Source organism: Dicentrarchus labrax, unplaced genomic scaffold, assembly GCF_905237075.1.
Source record: "Dicentrarchus labrax unplaced genomic scaffold, dlabrax2021, whole genome shotgun sequence".
NCBI classification, from domain to species: Eukaryota; Metazoa; Chordata; class Actinopteri; family Moronidae; genus Dicentrarchus; species Dicentrarchus labrax.
This window is the reverse complement of record NW_026136715.1, coordinates 8495596-8509998: the sequence shown is the minus strand read 5'-3', so window position 1 is coordinate 8509998 and position 14403 is coordinate 8495596. Positions and strand designations below refer to the sequence as shown.

The following is a 14403-nucleotide window of genomic DNA, read 5'->3' as shown; positions in this document are numbered from 1 at the left end:
CTGGTTTTAAAAAAGGGAAAGGGAAAAGTTAGGGAATCATCCAATATGACTGAAGGAACAGTTTGACATTTTGGGAAATATATTTACTTGCTTTCTCGCGGAGAGTTAGATGAGAAGATCGATACCAATCTCTTGTCTAACCATTAAATATTTAGCTACAACCAGCAACCAGTTAGCTTAGCTTTTCACCAAAAAGTCTGGAAACTGGATGAAAAACCCAGCAAGGCTCTGGCCAAAGCTGCCTACCAGCTTCTAAAACTCACTAATTAACACAATAAATCTTGTTAAATTCCGTACAAAAACCCATTTGTTTCCCAATTCACTATTACGTGGGGTTGTGCGTCAGACTATCTCTGATTCTTCTTCAGTTTCCAGGCAACCAGCAGAGACTCCAGGAAGTTTCTGGTCCCAGCCAGGAAGTAGTCTGGCACATAACCCATCTAGAATGCAATTTGTCGTATTTACACTTTTGGTTTATACCGATTAAACAAATAAGATAAAACAACTTCATTAGTGAGCTTTAGCCATGGAAGCTCATTCCTTTTTTCTAGTCTGTATGCTAAGCTAAGCTAACCGGCGTCTGATTGCAAATATGTGACAGTGGTATCGATTTTCTCCTCTAGCTCCCTGCTAAAAAAGCGAATAATTGTATTACCCAAAATGTCAAACTATATATGTGTAACTTTATATACAGAAAAACTCTGCATTAATTCAAAGGTTTTGCTGAAACATTGTAGGCATTACACAAAACATCTCCAGTATGATGAAACATAGTGAAAATAATTTCACTCATTCTCTACAGCAAAGTGTTCCCCTGCTTTGTGTCACGCTGTGTGACCATCACAAATGCTCTCCTCCAAGAAGATATGTGTGAGGGAAAAAACGCTGCTGGAGGACTCAATAAAAATTGTCACGTTTGTCTCCCTCTAAAGATTAAAGAGTGGTGAAAATGCCCCATCAGCGCTGCAGGATGCTGTGACTGGTGACAGCATCTGACCGTTTAACACTGGAGCTCTCTGCCATCGTCTGCCAGCAACACACCATCAAATGGGCTGAGGCCAGGACTGGGAAGGCTCTCACCTGGAGTGAGAAGCTGACAGCGGCTGAACAATCACAATGATAGTTGTGCTAATTTGTCAGAGGGAAAAATCACTGACTCATTCTCAGAGTCCAGTATGGGTGGCTTTCTCATTTCAAACCTAATTTTGCTTGTGGAATACTTTGGAAAAAATAAGCTTTGAAGAAAATACTTCACCAACCTAATGAAGCAGCAGGAAGTAGGAAAACAAGGGTGATCTGGGTGCAAGACGGCACACCCAGTCAAGCAACACACTCTAGGAAGCTACACAGTTAGAATAAGCCTCTTTTATTTCTCAGCTTCTTTGAGCAGTTCCAGCATCCGGGCACCAGCTGCCTTCTAGGAGGGAGCCAACAGAAAAAAGAAATAAGATTGGTGAACTTCAAAGCATCCTCTCATTTTTCTGGTTATGTATGAAAGACTCGGAGAGTATTTCTCAGTGTGAGAGCCAATGGGAGCGGCAGCCTGAGGTATGGACTTAATGAGCCTGCCTGAATGTTTTAGAGCCTGACAAAAAAAGAACCTTCAGAGCATACTCAGTATCAAATAGTCTCCTGCACTCAGCATATTGGGGAAGTAAACATGTGTATGTGGGTATAGTACATACTCAGCTGTATATACATATAATATGATCCTACACATCGTCCACACTGTGTTTGTTTACTCCTGAAACCTGAGTGATCATGTGACCGCTCCAAATACAAGCCATTGACTGTCTCTGATAATTACAACACCAGAGACTCTGGGGGAAAGAATAAATCAGGTTTATATTTCACAATGATGTTACTTCAGGACAGAAATACCTTTGAAGAGAGAAGAATACATAATTCTCTTTGTGCACAATGCAAAAATTGTGTTATATTTGGATATGTTTTGAAACTGCAGAGGTTCACACCGGGCTAAAAACCTCAGGCTCTCATTACACTTCTAAAATAATACCCTATCTATTTGTAGTCTGTTTGTTATAATGAATTTGAATTAAATTGGATATAATGAAAACTCTGTTGTGCTAATGAAAAGCCTGGTGCTGACTTGCAAGAGTCAGCCTTAGGTAGGAGAAGGTACAATCAGCCCAAGATAGGTTTTGTCCTTGGTACTGTCACCTCGCTGCTGCCTGTGCTATATGTCCCATGAGAGACAGCAGAAAAAAGAGCATCCTGCAGCACTTTATAAAATCCCCACCCTCTCTTCTCTATACTCCTCAGCACAACTGTCAGCCTCTTTTTATGTCTGACTACTCATTCTCAAAGCACCACGTCTGTTTTGTTATATTGTGGACACAATACAGTAGACCTGAGGTATTTTAGTGTAGTGTGCCGTTTTCTTGGCTCCAAATGTTTGTTTCTCCGTTATCAGGGAGCTTGTGATAGATGCTGGTGTGACTACAGGGGTAAGCAGAGCATCTGTCAGCAGGGCAGCCTCCTGGACACTCTCCAGGAAAGAGGTACAACACCCACCAGGCAAGCTAAATGAGGCATGATCAATGAGAATAATCTAGATCCAGAGCTGCACCCCCCCTTCTAAAAACAGTTGCTGATGTGGAACCATAGCAGATGCACACAAATTGCATGAAGACAAGGTCCATAGCTGGATCCTGGGGCGCATCAGGACACAGAGGATGTTCAGTATTCCCTTTCACGAATGCTTATGAAATAGCTTTGAGTAAAGTTTGGGACCACATGCATTGGAAAGTAGCATGCACACAGCACCTGCCTTATGGTAAAACCAACAAAAAGGCAAGTCAAATACATTCTGTAAAAATCCTCAACTACAGTAACAACCCCCAGCCTTAAACGCCTACAACTCTATTCCAGATTCCTTACAAGATGTGTTCAAGCAATGCTGAGAAGAGAGTTAAAATACACCCTTACCAGCACTACCGTAATTCCGTAATCCTGTTCTCCACAACAGGCTAACCCATTCACCAAAGAGGCACTTAGGGTTAATGTTACAATGCCTTAATAACGTCCCTCGACCGCTCTCCCATCAGCACCAGAAACTGCAGTCTTCTTCGCACTGTTTCCACTGCAGCACTACTTGTTCTCCCACACACATACACACATACACGCACACACGCTCACTCATTCTCTCGGTGACTACCCCCACCTCTGTTTCTCTGAATCCCCTCCTCCTCTCCCTCTCTCCACTCTTTCTATCTCTGTCACTGAAAGGATCCCCCTCCCCTTTCCCCTCTCCCTCTCCCTTCCCCTTTTGCTTTCTCTCCATCTTCCATCTCTCCCGTCCACTCCAGCTCTCACTACTCAGCCGGCTGATTTGTGATGCTGCTCACAAGGTGCTGTATGCAGCAATATGCACACCGGTCCAGCGCATAAGGGCAATCCAAAACCATCCATATGCTCTGCTGTCCGACCCGGCACCCACACCCTGGCTCTAACAGCACCGCTGCTTGGGGACCCCACCAGGCTCAGATATGTTCCTGAGCTTACAAGGCTGCAACTGCATGAAAAAAAAAAGTGGATGTAAATAAGTAAATGGAAGAAAATGACATACTGTAGATGAGACCTCTTGATAATAGGACGAAGACAAGCCTGTCATTTGCTGTGTGCTTACCGCAGCAGTTGTCTGCTGCTGAGTCTCTTTCGCTCTTACCATCTCTATCCATTTATCTGAATTATGTCTTTGGACTTGCACCACTCCCACTGTCATCAAAGAAGATTTTAATCCTACGACAACGGCACAAAGACTAGCAGGGTATGGCGTATGTAAGGATATAAATATGCAAGAGTTTTTGCCATGATTTAAAAAGATTTTGCTGATCAACACTTTATTTTCTTTCTTTCTCACACTGCTTCATATAAGTACCTGCAGCTTAGTAAAGAAGGGTTTGAGTATAAAAATCCCCTAAAAAAAGGCTTAGAAATTAAAAAATATTATAAATACTTACTTAATCATCATTAATGCCCTCAAACCTTTTAACTCACCATGTTTTTTCCCCTTATAGTAGGCATATTACTGTGTAAATCAGCTTGTTTAATAACAAAATGTGACGCACCCATTCGCTTAACACCGACGACCAGACAGTTTGGAGCCCTTTGGGTATTACTGTGTGTCACCGAGAATTATCATCGTCCCCTAAGTGAATCACCCTCCTTATTGGCCAGCAATGAGCGCTTGAACAAGAAATCAATAAAGTCTCAATCAGTGAAAATGGAAGGGAGAGAGAGATGGCTTTTTGTAATTTCAAAACTCACAACTGGAGAGAGAGGAATGTAATTCGTTCCCTGTCTGTGGTAATACCATTTATCAGTGTTGGGGTCAGGTAGTAATGTATGGTTGTTGGTTTTGAGTTAGAAGTGATTTTGTAATTATAGGGGAGGTAAAGCCCCAATAATACTTACATTAAGAAAATTGACACAAGTAAAGCTCTGTACATCCAGACATACTCTATATATCTTTATTTCTTCACTTTTGGTTTTAGGTTTCAAAAGTGTACAAACTTTAAGGGCTGAGGCTAGTGTTATTCTATATTTTTCTTACTGTCAGCAAATGCCATAAAAAAATAAAAACCAACGTGTTGCTATACTTTCCCACTTCCCTACCCTGTCTGTGGCACCAAGCTAATTTATTCCTACTGAAGACGTAAATCCTTAACAACTAGTTTCAAGATTTTGACAGATTTTTTAAAAAAGGCTAACTACTTTGCTAAATTTTTTTTTTGGCAAATTTTACTCAAACTTGAGTAAATGGTACAGTACCAGGGAACTATTTACAGCTGTGGATTGATACACATTTGATTTGTCGTAAGCATGGAGGTCTAAATCATAGATGGATAAGCTGAATCAGGCTTTGGCTACACAGACAAACTTGTTCGCAACAGATTTGCTGACAAAAAATAAAACATACAGAATATCGCCTTTAGGTCAGCAGACATACAATCAAACCTGGAAGGTGGCTGATTCAGCTCTTCCTCCATATCTACGCCTCCATATTGTTTTGTGTAGGGTGAAAGTAAAATGTCAGCCTTCCACTGCGATTTGCACTAAATAAAGCCGAATAGTTTATATTCCCTCCTCATCATCAAAGCTGTATGACATTTAGGCCTTGCTATTGAATCTATGAAAGCTAATCCAGCCTGTATTCCTTTGTGCATTCTTTCCCACATTGGAAGAGCTATCTTATAGCCTAGTGCCCTGAAACCAAAGCAGGTCTGATTCAGTGTCTGAGTGGGAACAGGATATTGATCCAAACAAGATTCATAGCATGCTGGGTACACCTATGGTGAGCAATGCTGGCACCTGTCCCATGTGACATAAAACACATGCATAATGATTTGTAGCAACAGATGACAAGTATGAATGGTTTTATCCTAGTTTTATGCTGCTGACTACTGCTGCTACAGCAGACTCCAAATACAGTGATAATCTAGTAATCATCAGCATCATTTCATTGAGTAAAAAGAAAAAAACCCACATCAGACCTTACTTTGAACTAAACAGGCCAAGTCTCCAGAGGAATTCAGTGCAACTTAGAATACATATTTAATAAGGCATGCGTGCTGTGGAGACTAACTGCATGGAGCTTACAGCCACGTATTAAAGCTGTTCAGTCAATGAGTATAGGAAGCTATTAAAATGCAATGCCCTACCCAGCCTTTTCTACCAAATCACATGTAACACCATGTGCTCTTCTGTGCAATGATTTAAGTCACATGGCTATGTTTTAACAAGGTAGTTTTCTTAGCGACAGAAGAGATATTTCACAGAACAAGAATAGAGGAAAAAAGGAAAGTAGGAAGGACGATCAGGAAAAAAGACTGAGGCTTCTTTTCTATACTGGTGACACGAGAACAAAAAAACGCTACATTTGCATAAAAAGATGCAGAACACATGCACAAACATAGACGGCATCTAGGGTTTTTTTTTATCAAGTGAAGTTTTAAGATTTATGTCTGCAGTGGCCCTGAACATGAGGCAGCAAAGCATTGTTGTCGCTCACCCAATCTCAACGTTTTTGTGTGAATGCTGCCTTCATGTATGTGTTGTAAATATACAACAATGACAGCAGTACGAGATTAGATCTGGTTTTGTGCCGGATGCTTTACTGCAGATATCGAGAAGATTGCACCAATGCAGTACTTTGTGTTTCATTGTGTTGGCCCATTTTAGATCTGGCAGAGTGAGAGGGAAACCATTCTGTTGTTCCGAAACGGCTACAGTTTCTGTTCCTGCAACTGACGATTGAAGTGGTACTGTGGATGAAAACAGCAATTTAGGATTAAATGCCAAATTCTGAGATGAAATCTGTTTCAATAACAACTGTAGTTTAATAGATTGTACAAATCAATTCTCACAACTATTGTAATTCTACATTATAATAAGAACATTTATTTTAGCAACAAGGAAGGCAATTTTAATAAAAGGATATATGTATGAGCCTTGTGTGTAGAGCTAAAAAAATAAAAGATTAATATACAAAACAATTACTGATAATCGATAATTTCAGTAATTGAAACAACTTGCTGCTTTATCCTGTGTTATATTCACGGGTTAGGGTTAGGTTTTGTACTGTTGGTCAGACAAAGAAAGCAGTTGGATGACGTTTTCATACTTTGGAATAACACAATATTTAACGCTGATATGAGCCATATTTTCATGTTAACAGTGGATCACAGTCCACCTCAGCTCTACGGAGCGTCTTTCAGCTTGAGTAATATCTTCCACTGGATTTGTAACTGTAAGTTGATTTTATCATCTTAAAACATAGTGAGTCCCAAACATGACTTAATGCAGATTTAAAAAGTTAAAATATGATTTTGTTAAGTTCTTCTTCATTATGTTAAGTTTAATTTTGATAGAAAAGAAGGACTGCTTTTTTCGTCTTATTCATCAATGGTGCCTTGACCCAAAACCTGAGATAAGGACAAATTTATGTGCCTTTCTCCAGTTGGTCTATCACTATGCATTTATTAAAAGCTACAGCCTCTAATGTTGCTGCATATTCAAACAGCTAATTGTATATCACCAGTCCCCAGGGTATAAATTCTCATTCAGTAGATGCTGAGCTGATCAATGTTAATAACGATGAGGCTGACACAGAGCAGTGAGGGCTGGATAATGGCAGATGGCTGTAGTAACAGAGCCAGTATAAAAGTGGCGGCCGGTAACCGTCCTTCCAGGCGTGGCTATTGTCCGCTGAGGTTTATTAGCTTTCTGTAGCCCCTGAGGCACTGGAGCTTCCATCACTCATTGAAATGACTCTGATTAATCAGCTGAGTGCTGGAGTGTGCAGGGTATGATGGAGACTGGCACACAAAGAGCCAGTCCAACAGTAAATCATGCTTGTTCACAGTGGGCTGCACCTTCATCCTCACCACGCCTTTTCTCACTACACTACTTCACTACACACTGCAGTGGGCTCCCTCCTCCCTGGCACATGCAAAGCTTTTCTAAGAACAGATGGGAGAGTGGGGAAAACCCAACACACAAGGTTTCATGCTGACATCTAGTGGAGTCCAAAACATGTGATAACGCAAGGCTCATACCAATTTACATATACTGTAATACTGTACTGATTTCAGTTTTGGATTCCACATGAAGCCCAAAAATATTCCCCTGAAATAATTTGGTATGAAGTACAAATAACTCAAAATTCATTCCTACCAAGCAATTAATGATAATCAACAGAATTTTCCTTTCAGGCCAATTAGTGTTTCACCCCACATCTCATCAGAGTGTTATATTACTGGACAGTTTCACAGAGCATCCAGCCATAGACAGTCCACCATCTGGGCCGTGCCTTCAGCGGACAGTAAGAGAGAGTAGGCAAGCTGGATTTCTCAAATGACAAGAAATGGATGATGTTTCTGTGAGGGGAGTTGCAGAGGATGGAGGCATCTAACAATGTGCAGTGATCTGTCTTCTCTTAAAGAGGACGGTCACGGCAATGACACTGGACTGCTCTGATGGAGTGGAGTATCTCCTCCCCCAACCCCCCCATTCTCTCTCTATCTCACAACCTTCAAGTTCACAGTGCTGGCTCAGAGACTCGACTCACGCACATAATATCTTTGCTCGTAGGATACTTACAGCCAAATCTTGAATCCTCGAAAGGTTGGCTGGAGGCAATCAGAATGAGAATGTTGTCAGTCAGAAACCCTGTAAGAGAAAGACAGTGTGAACCCAGTGAGGCTTAGCTCGCTCTTTGAGTCGAAGAAACATCTGTATTGTTGAGATTTGAAAACATCACTTCAAGATAATCCATAGTATTAAATCCCACTCCATGAAGCTAGTGTGATGAGCATTGCTGAATTAAAACAATAAAATAAGGATAAAAAAAAACAAAAGGGACACTATGCAAAATGGTTGCAGCAAAAATCATTTTGAGTCAAGAGAAGAATATTGATAGCTGTCTTCTTCACATAAACAAGCTGATATATGCCTGAAGGCAACTTTTCTGATCCGCAAGCTGCTGGACGAATGAATTATCACTGGCAGCTCTCCGTTGCACACTGCAGCTCACCAGTTATTGAATTAAATCATTGTCATTACTGAAGTATCACTGTAATGACTTTCTCTTTACAAACAGGCTGTGAATAAATGTGCTATACCTAAAACCGCTTGCTAAACCACCACACAAAGTTAAAACCTTAGTCAAAAGAGATTTTAGTTCACAAAATAGATTCTGAACCTTTCTATTTCCAAGATGTCTCCACAATGCTGTTTCCAGGGTAACCTTTAAAGATTAATTTATCAGGATGTGAGGTGTTCTACTGACAAATATAACAGGCAGGTGTATACAAATGAACAACAACAGACTAATGCTTCTGTTAGACAAATAATATAATCTAATCAAAGCAACACATTTTCCAATCTCTATGGTTTAAATAATTTTAGGAGAACAAAATTAGTTTTGGTAAATAAATATTTGCTCCTAAGTCCTATATTAGATTATATACTCAATTGACACATTTTAGAGCATGATTGATTCTTCATTTACTTTTTTATAAGTCAGATAACCCCAGCTGTTCTATCAACCACTGTAAAAAAAATACTCAAATGTTAAAGAAATAATTTGACATTTTGGGAGATAATATGAAATAAAAAGATACACTGTGATGTGTCTATACATTATAAATAAAGCTACAGCCAGGATATGGTTAGCCTGGCTAAATATTTCCCCCAATAAATTATTTCTGATTCTGATTCTGATTCTTAGTTTGAACACTGGATACCAGTGATGGGAATAACGTTGTTATAAATAACGGTGTTACTAACGGCGTTACTTTTTTCAGTAACGAGTAATCTAATTGATTGCTCTTCCCATATTAATAACGCCGTTACCGTTACTGCCAAAAAATGCGGTGCGTTACTATAATTGAAGTTGTTTTTTTCATCAGACCAACTAGGTCTCTGAGCCGAGAAGCAAAGACTTTTTTTTACTGTTCTTCCTTGGTTAGTGGGCAGTGCACGAGACTGGCTGAGGTTGAGTAAAATTTCATGGTAAGCCAATCAGAGGTAGAGTTGGGCGGGTAGTTACTTTCTTATGTAACTAGTTACTTTTATAATTTGTAACTGAGTAACTAATTTAGTTACTTTTTGGAAGAAGTAACTTGTAACTGTAACTAATTACTTTTTAAAAGTAACTTGCCCAACACGGCTGGATACAGGGGGAAACAGTTATCCTGGTTCTGTCAGAATAATACAATAAAGGTAAGAAAATAATAATAAAAGGTAAGAAAATCTGCCTTACCTGCACCTCTAAAGCTCATTAATTAACATGCTAAACATGTCTGTTTAATCCGTACAAAACAAGTGTAAAAATGACAAATTGTGTTTTTTCTGGGGATTATATGCTGTACTGTTTCTTGGCCGGGTGAAGGAACTTCCTTTGAGTCTCCGTCACAGTGATTTTTCCATGGAAAGACGAGATAAAACATGTTAGTCTGTTTAATTAGTGAGCTTTACAAGTGCTAGTATAGACAGATTTTGTTTTAACCTTTGGACAGAACCAGGTTTCCAAGTGTTTTTGCTAAAACGAGCTAACCCTTCCTTGGTGGTAGCATTATAACCGTACAGATATGAAACTGGTATTGATCTTCTCATTTAATTCAAGAAAGCCTATTCCTTTAAAGGAGACCTATTATGCTTTTCCTTAGTCTCAGTCTCTCTGTTACAATGATGAATGTTGATATTAAGGCCAAAGTGTCAAATAATTAGGTAAACATATGTAAAAGTAATCCCTGTAAGTAAAAAGCTGAGAATTCAGACTGCTCTGAATGCAATGTTTCCAATGCAGTGTTTCGACTTTACATGACTAGCTGATGTCTGCTCATCAGCCCCTCGGCAGGCTTTCTGCAAAGCTGACCAATCAGAAGAAAGTAGGCTTTTAGGGATGGTGCGGTGGCTTAAAGAGACAGCTTGTAACATACAGCGGATGAACTGAAAAGCTGCATGAAGTGCCAGTATAAGATAAATAAGGATGTTTTTAAAGTGTGAGTCATGCAAAGCTACCCTAGTGGAAAAACATGCTGCTGATGGGAGAATTAAAGAACTTTTGGGATCAGTCAAATTCTGTACGTGTGCTTCTGTAGACCTTTGAGAATATTCTGTATCTGTGGCCCAATTTACTTCTCCTATTTTTGCAAAACAATCAATTTCATGAGTCACTGGACTTAATTGCTTTATTGTAATTGTATCATGAAAGACATCCACAGGGAGAGATAACCAACTTCAATTTGTGCAATTCAGTGAAGGCAAACAGTTCACACAATTTAAATCTGCCATCACCAGAACACCTTTCTTCTGTGAATTGCATTACATTATATATGGATCTGACTAAAGATACTCAAAACTGTTCATTTTCCCATTACAGTTGCTATTTAAGTCAGTAACACCCTTGAGATCAATCCATCATTCGGTCCTGCTGACGCCATAAAATCTATGATAAAAACAAACACTGATATAATACTGAAACGTTTTCAATATACCTCTTGTGGTGACCTTTTAATTCTATCACAGGTACCTTAAAGCATTTTTAGACAACAAGACTGCTGATGATGAATACCAGTGCACAGAAGAATAATAGGAGGAGGAGTATAAACTGGGGACCCTTTAGGTTCCTGCATAGTGAAATACCTGCAGTCCTCATAGAAATACTATGAAACTGTCAAAGTGAGTTGTTTGCATGTAGCTGAGGGGCCGCAGTGACAGGGAGGAGAGAGGCAGTGCTTCAACACTGCTTCACACTGCAGCACTCCAACAATACAAGTGGCATTTTCATTGATTCAAACAGAAAGGTCAAACGACAAGGACTGAATTCAAAATCCAAAACCAAAAACATTCAATCAGACCTGATTTGAATCTCTAACCTCAAATGTTCTTGCCTGTTAAATGTGTGTATAATAACATAATCTCAGCAGAAATGAACATTATCCAGTCAGGACAAATACAAGGTCAAATCTCACTCAAAAAAGCAAAAAAAAATCTTGAAATATCATAAATTGGCAAGCTGACGGGGGCGACGGGCCCGGATGGGCAGATTCTCAGATACAATCACGTTAAAGGGAATTGCCTCTTGGTGAACATAATTGGATCTTTCCCACACCTATTTATGTCCCCAAGGGACCAAAGTATGCAGGAAAAAAAACGAAAAGGGAATTTAATGAAGGCCCTGCCCCTTGGTTTTCATTTCACGTCCATGCCAGTGAACCATGCTGGCATTGGAGTCATATCAAAATGAACACTGATAAGCCAAAACATTAAATGTCAGGATGTAGGTGTCACTGGATGTGAACAAATTTCTAAACTTTCAGTTTCATTTTTCATGACTACATATCAAACAAATCTAAATTGTTTAATCACGCTCATGCCCATGAAAAAACTTCACCAAGTCATCAGCACATAAGCCTGAACCTTGTTTAGGTTACTGATATACCTTTGGACATACACTCAAATAATGTCTTGTTATGATACTATAGATCTCTACTATCTCAACTGTGATTCTGTGATACAGTAGCATAAAAGTGCTCCTTAAAGGCCCTGACAACTTCTTTATCCTATGTCTATATGAATACACTGCAATACACTGTTATGCTATTTTCGGACCTGATTGGCGATACACCAATGGTAACAGTTGCTTGAAATTTCCTTTTATGTTAATATCTTCTGAAACCAAAAGTAGTCTTCTCCAAAATATTATCACACCATTCCTTACCAACATTTCTGTTACAAAATTCCTTATCTTTTTTAGTTTGTCAGCTGAAAATATTTTCAGTACTTTTAAGTGAAAATTATTCCTGCAGCACTGCTTTAGCTGTCTGTGCTGGTTATTGTTTTTACTGACTCTGTCTATGACTGTGAGCTTGTCTCATTGATTAAACAAGTCCATGGTAAGAGACGTGAAATAAACCTTTCTTCTAATATTCCAAACTGCTGAAATCACACTGCTGTCCAAGAGAAAGTACATCCTCTGATTTATTTTGCCTCTTATTCCCCAATTGATCTCTGTTTGATGAAGAGGACCGTGTAGTCCAAACAACCGGAAAAGTCACTCAGCACCAAACTACAGAGCCTTCCCATTCTTTAACAAGATTACTGTGCAGCCTCTAAGACAGCACTTGAATAGCTGAGCCCCCAAGGATCCCATGTTTTCCTTTTCTCTCTCTCAGTCTCTCGTTCCTCTGTCTGTGTCTGTCTCCAAGACACGTGGCTCTTCATGACTGTTGCTCCCACTCAGACAGGGGAAGGGGGGGTTGAGATTCATGTGGGGTAAAAGGAGCTACAGGAGACTTTTGGGGGCTCTGAGCTGCCCTGTGCTCTCTGGAGCGTAGCGTATGAACACTGGAAGATGTGCATGTGTGAGTGAAGAGCTTTCCACGCAGGAGGGATCTGGCCCAAATTTAATCTCTCTATTGTGAGGATGGAGGGTTAGAGAAAAAAAAGGGCCGTGCCTGCTGAAATCCCACTGGCAGTGCTGCAATGCAGGGGTTTAACATAGAGCTGGAAGGCAGGCAAACACATTAAAGAACAGGCCCTCTGATGACACAAATACACACAGATGGACGAATATGCACATACATACCCACAAAAGCCCATTTGATCTGAGATACCTCCACAAAGAGTGTTTTACAGGCAGGGAAGAGTGATTTCAACATCGTAAAATGCTATGACGCCTACATAGAGTTTTGTAAAGAGGCTCTTCTTGAAGCTAGGTCACGTAGGTAAGGGATTTGTGGCACTGTGAAGGACAGTCAACACAACTTGGATACCAAATGAAAAGAGTAAAAAGATAAATATGGACATAAAGTATGAAAAAAAATAACGTCACTTGAAAACATCATAAATAAGAACATAATGAATTGATTACGTTCTTAAGTATTTATCCACAAGAAAAAACAGTACAGTAGTAATTAAGTATTAGTTATTAAGACTTTAACACTCTAAACCCCAGTTAATCTGCTTCATCAGGAATAGGTGGGTGTAGTTTTATGAGATTTGATTGACAGTGTCATCACGCTTTGATTAAAATGTTGCTGAAGCCTCATTGGTGCACATCTCCTTTTTCCAACTGATCTCCGCACACTTCAAAACCAGTGAAACGAGCACAGAGCAAGAAAGAAATGCAGAAATCTCTCATGTGAAATAACCATAACTGTTTGTAAAATAGAAAATATTGTGTTCATGTACAATCCCATTATTCAGAGTAAGGATTTGATTGTTAAATAATCCTGTAAGGCCTCTTCAAATGCTTTCTGTGTTGAGAATTTGAGCACTTCGCACAACTTGTCTGAATATAAATCAAGGTGGAGGCTGCCGTGGGTTTTATTGTTAGTCCATACAGTTTCCAGGGTGTGAGAGGTGAAGAGCGTGATGGGTGGTTGCTTACATGACAGATTGTTGACTGTGGGAGTCTTTTACAGTCAGCAGAAACAAGCAATTGATGACACTTTGGCTTCTTCACGCTCTGATACAGCCAGTAAAGAGACAAGAAAGAGAAACAGTGTTGTCCATCAAAAATGCCCTCACTTTAACTTGAAAAAAAACCACCACTCTTCATGTTAATTTTCAGGATTTGACAATTTGACAGTGCTGATTCGTATTAATTACTCTTCCCTAAATAATGTCTATCTATAAAAGAATCACTTTAAAAGAATCACTTTTAAACATAGGCAAAGCCCTGTCCTGACACGATGTGTCCATCACTGGTTTATTTGTAAGCCAATCAAGATCATGCTGTCAATATGGTGACCCATAAAGAATGTTAGCAATTGAAAATGGCTCCCGGCCTTCAAGGCTTAACCCTTGCAGCAGCGACCATGGGGTCAAGTCTGAACTGTGGCCCTTTGCTGCGAGTCGTTCCTTCTCTCT

The 14403-nt window shown here is 39.7% G+C and overlaps 1 protein-coding gene across 6 annotated transcripts in view; it reads right to left on the bottom strand.

Annotated features, from left to right (window-relative positions):
- LOC127377330 (synaptotagmin-2-like) overlaps positions 1-14403 on the bottom strand; it is a 59246-nt gene that overhangs the window by 24100 nt on the left and 20743 nt on the right. For 3 of the 6 annotated variants that reach the window (XM_051425105.1, XM_051425104.1, XM_051425109.1), the window contains exon 3: positions 8125-8193. The exons of 2 other annotated variants lie outside the window; for them this stretch is intronic. The gene's annotated coding sequence lies outside the window, so the exon portion shown is untranslated. Of the gene's footprint in view, positions 1-2949; positions 3130-8124; positions 8194-14403 lie in introns of those variants that run through there. One more of the 6 variants, XM_051425107.1, reaches the window with a different exon arrangement.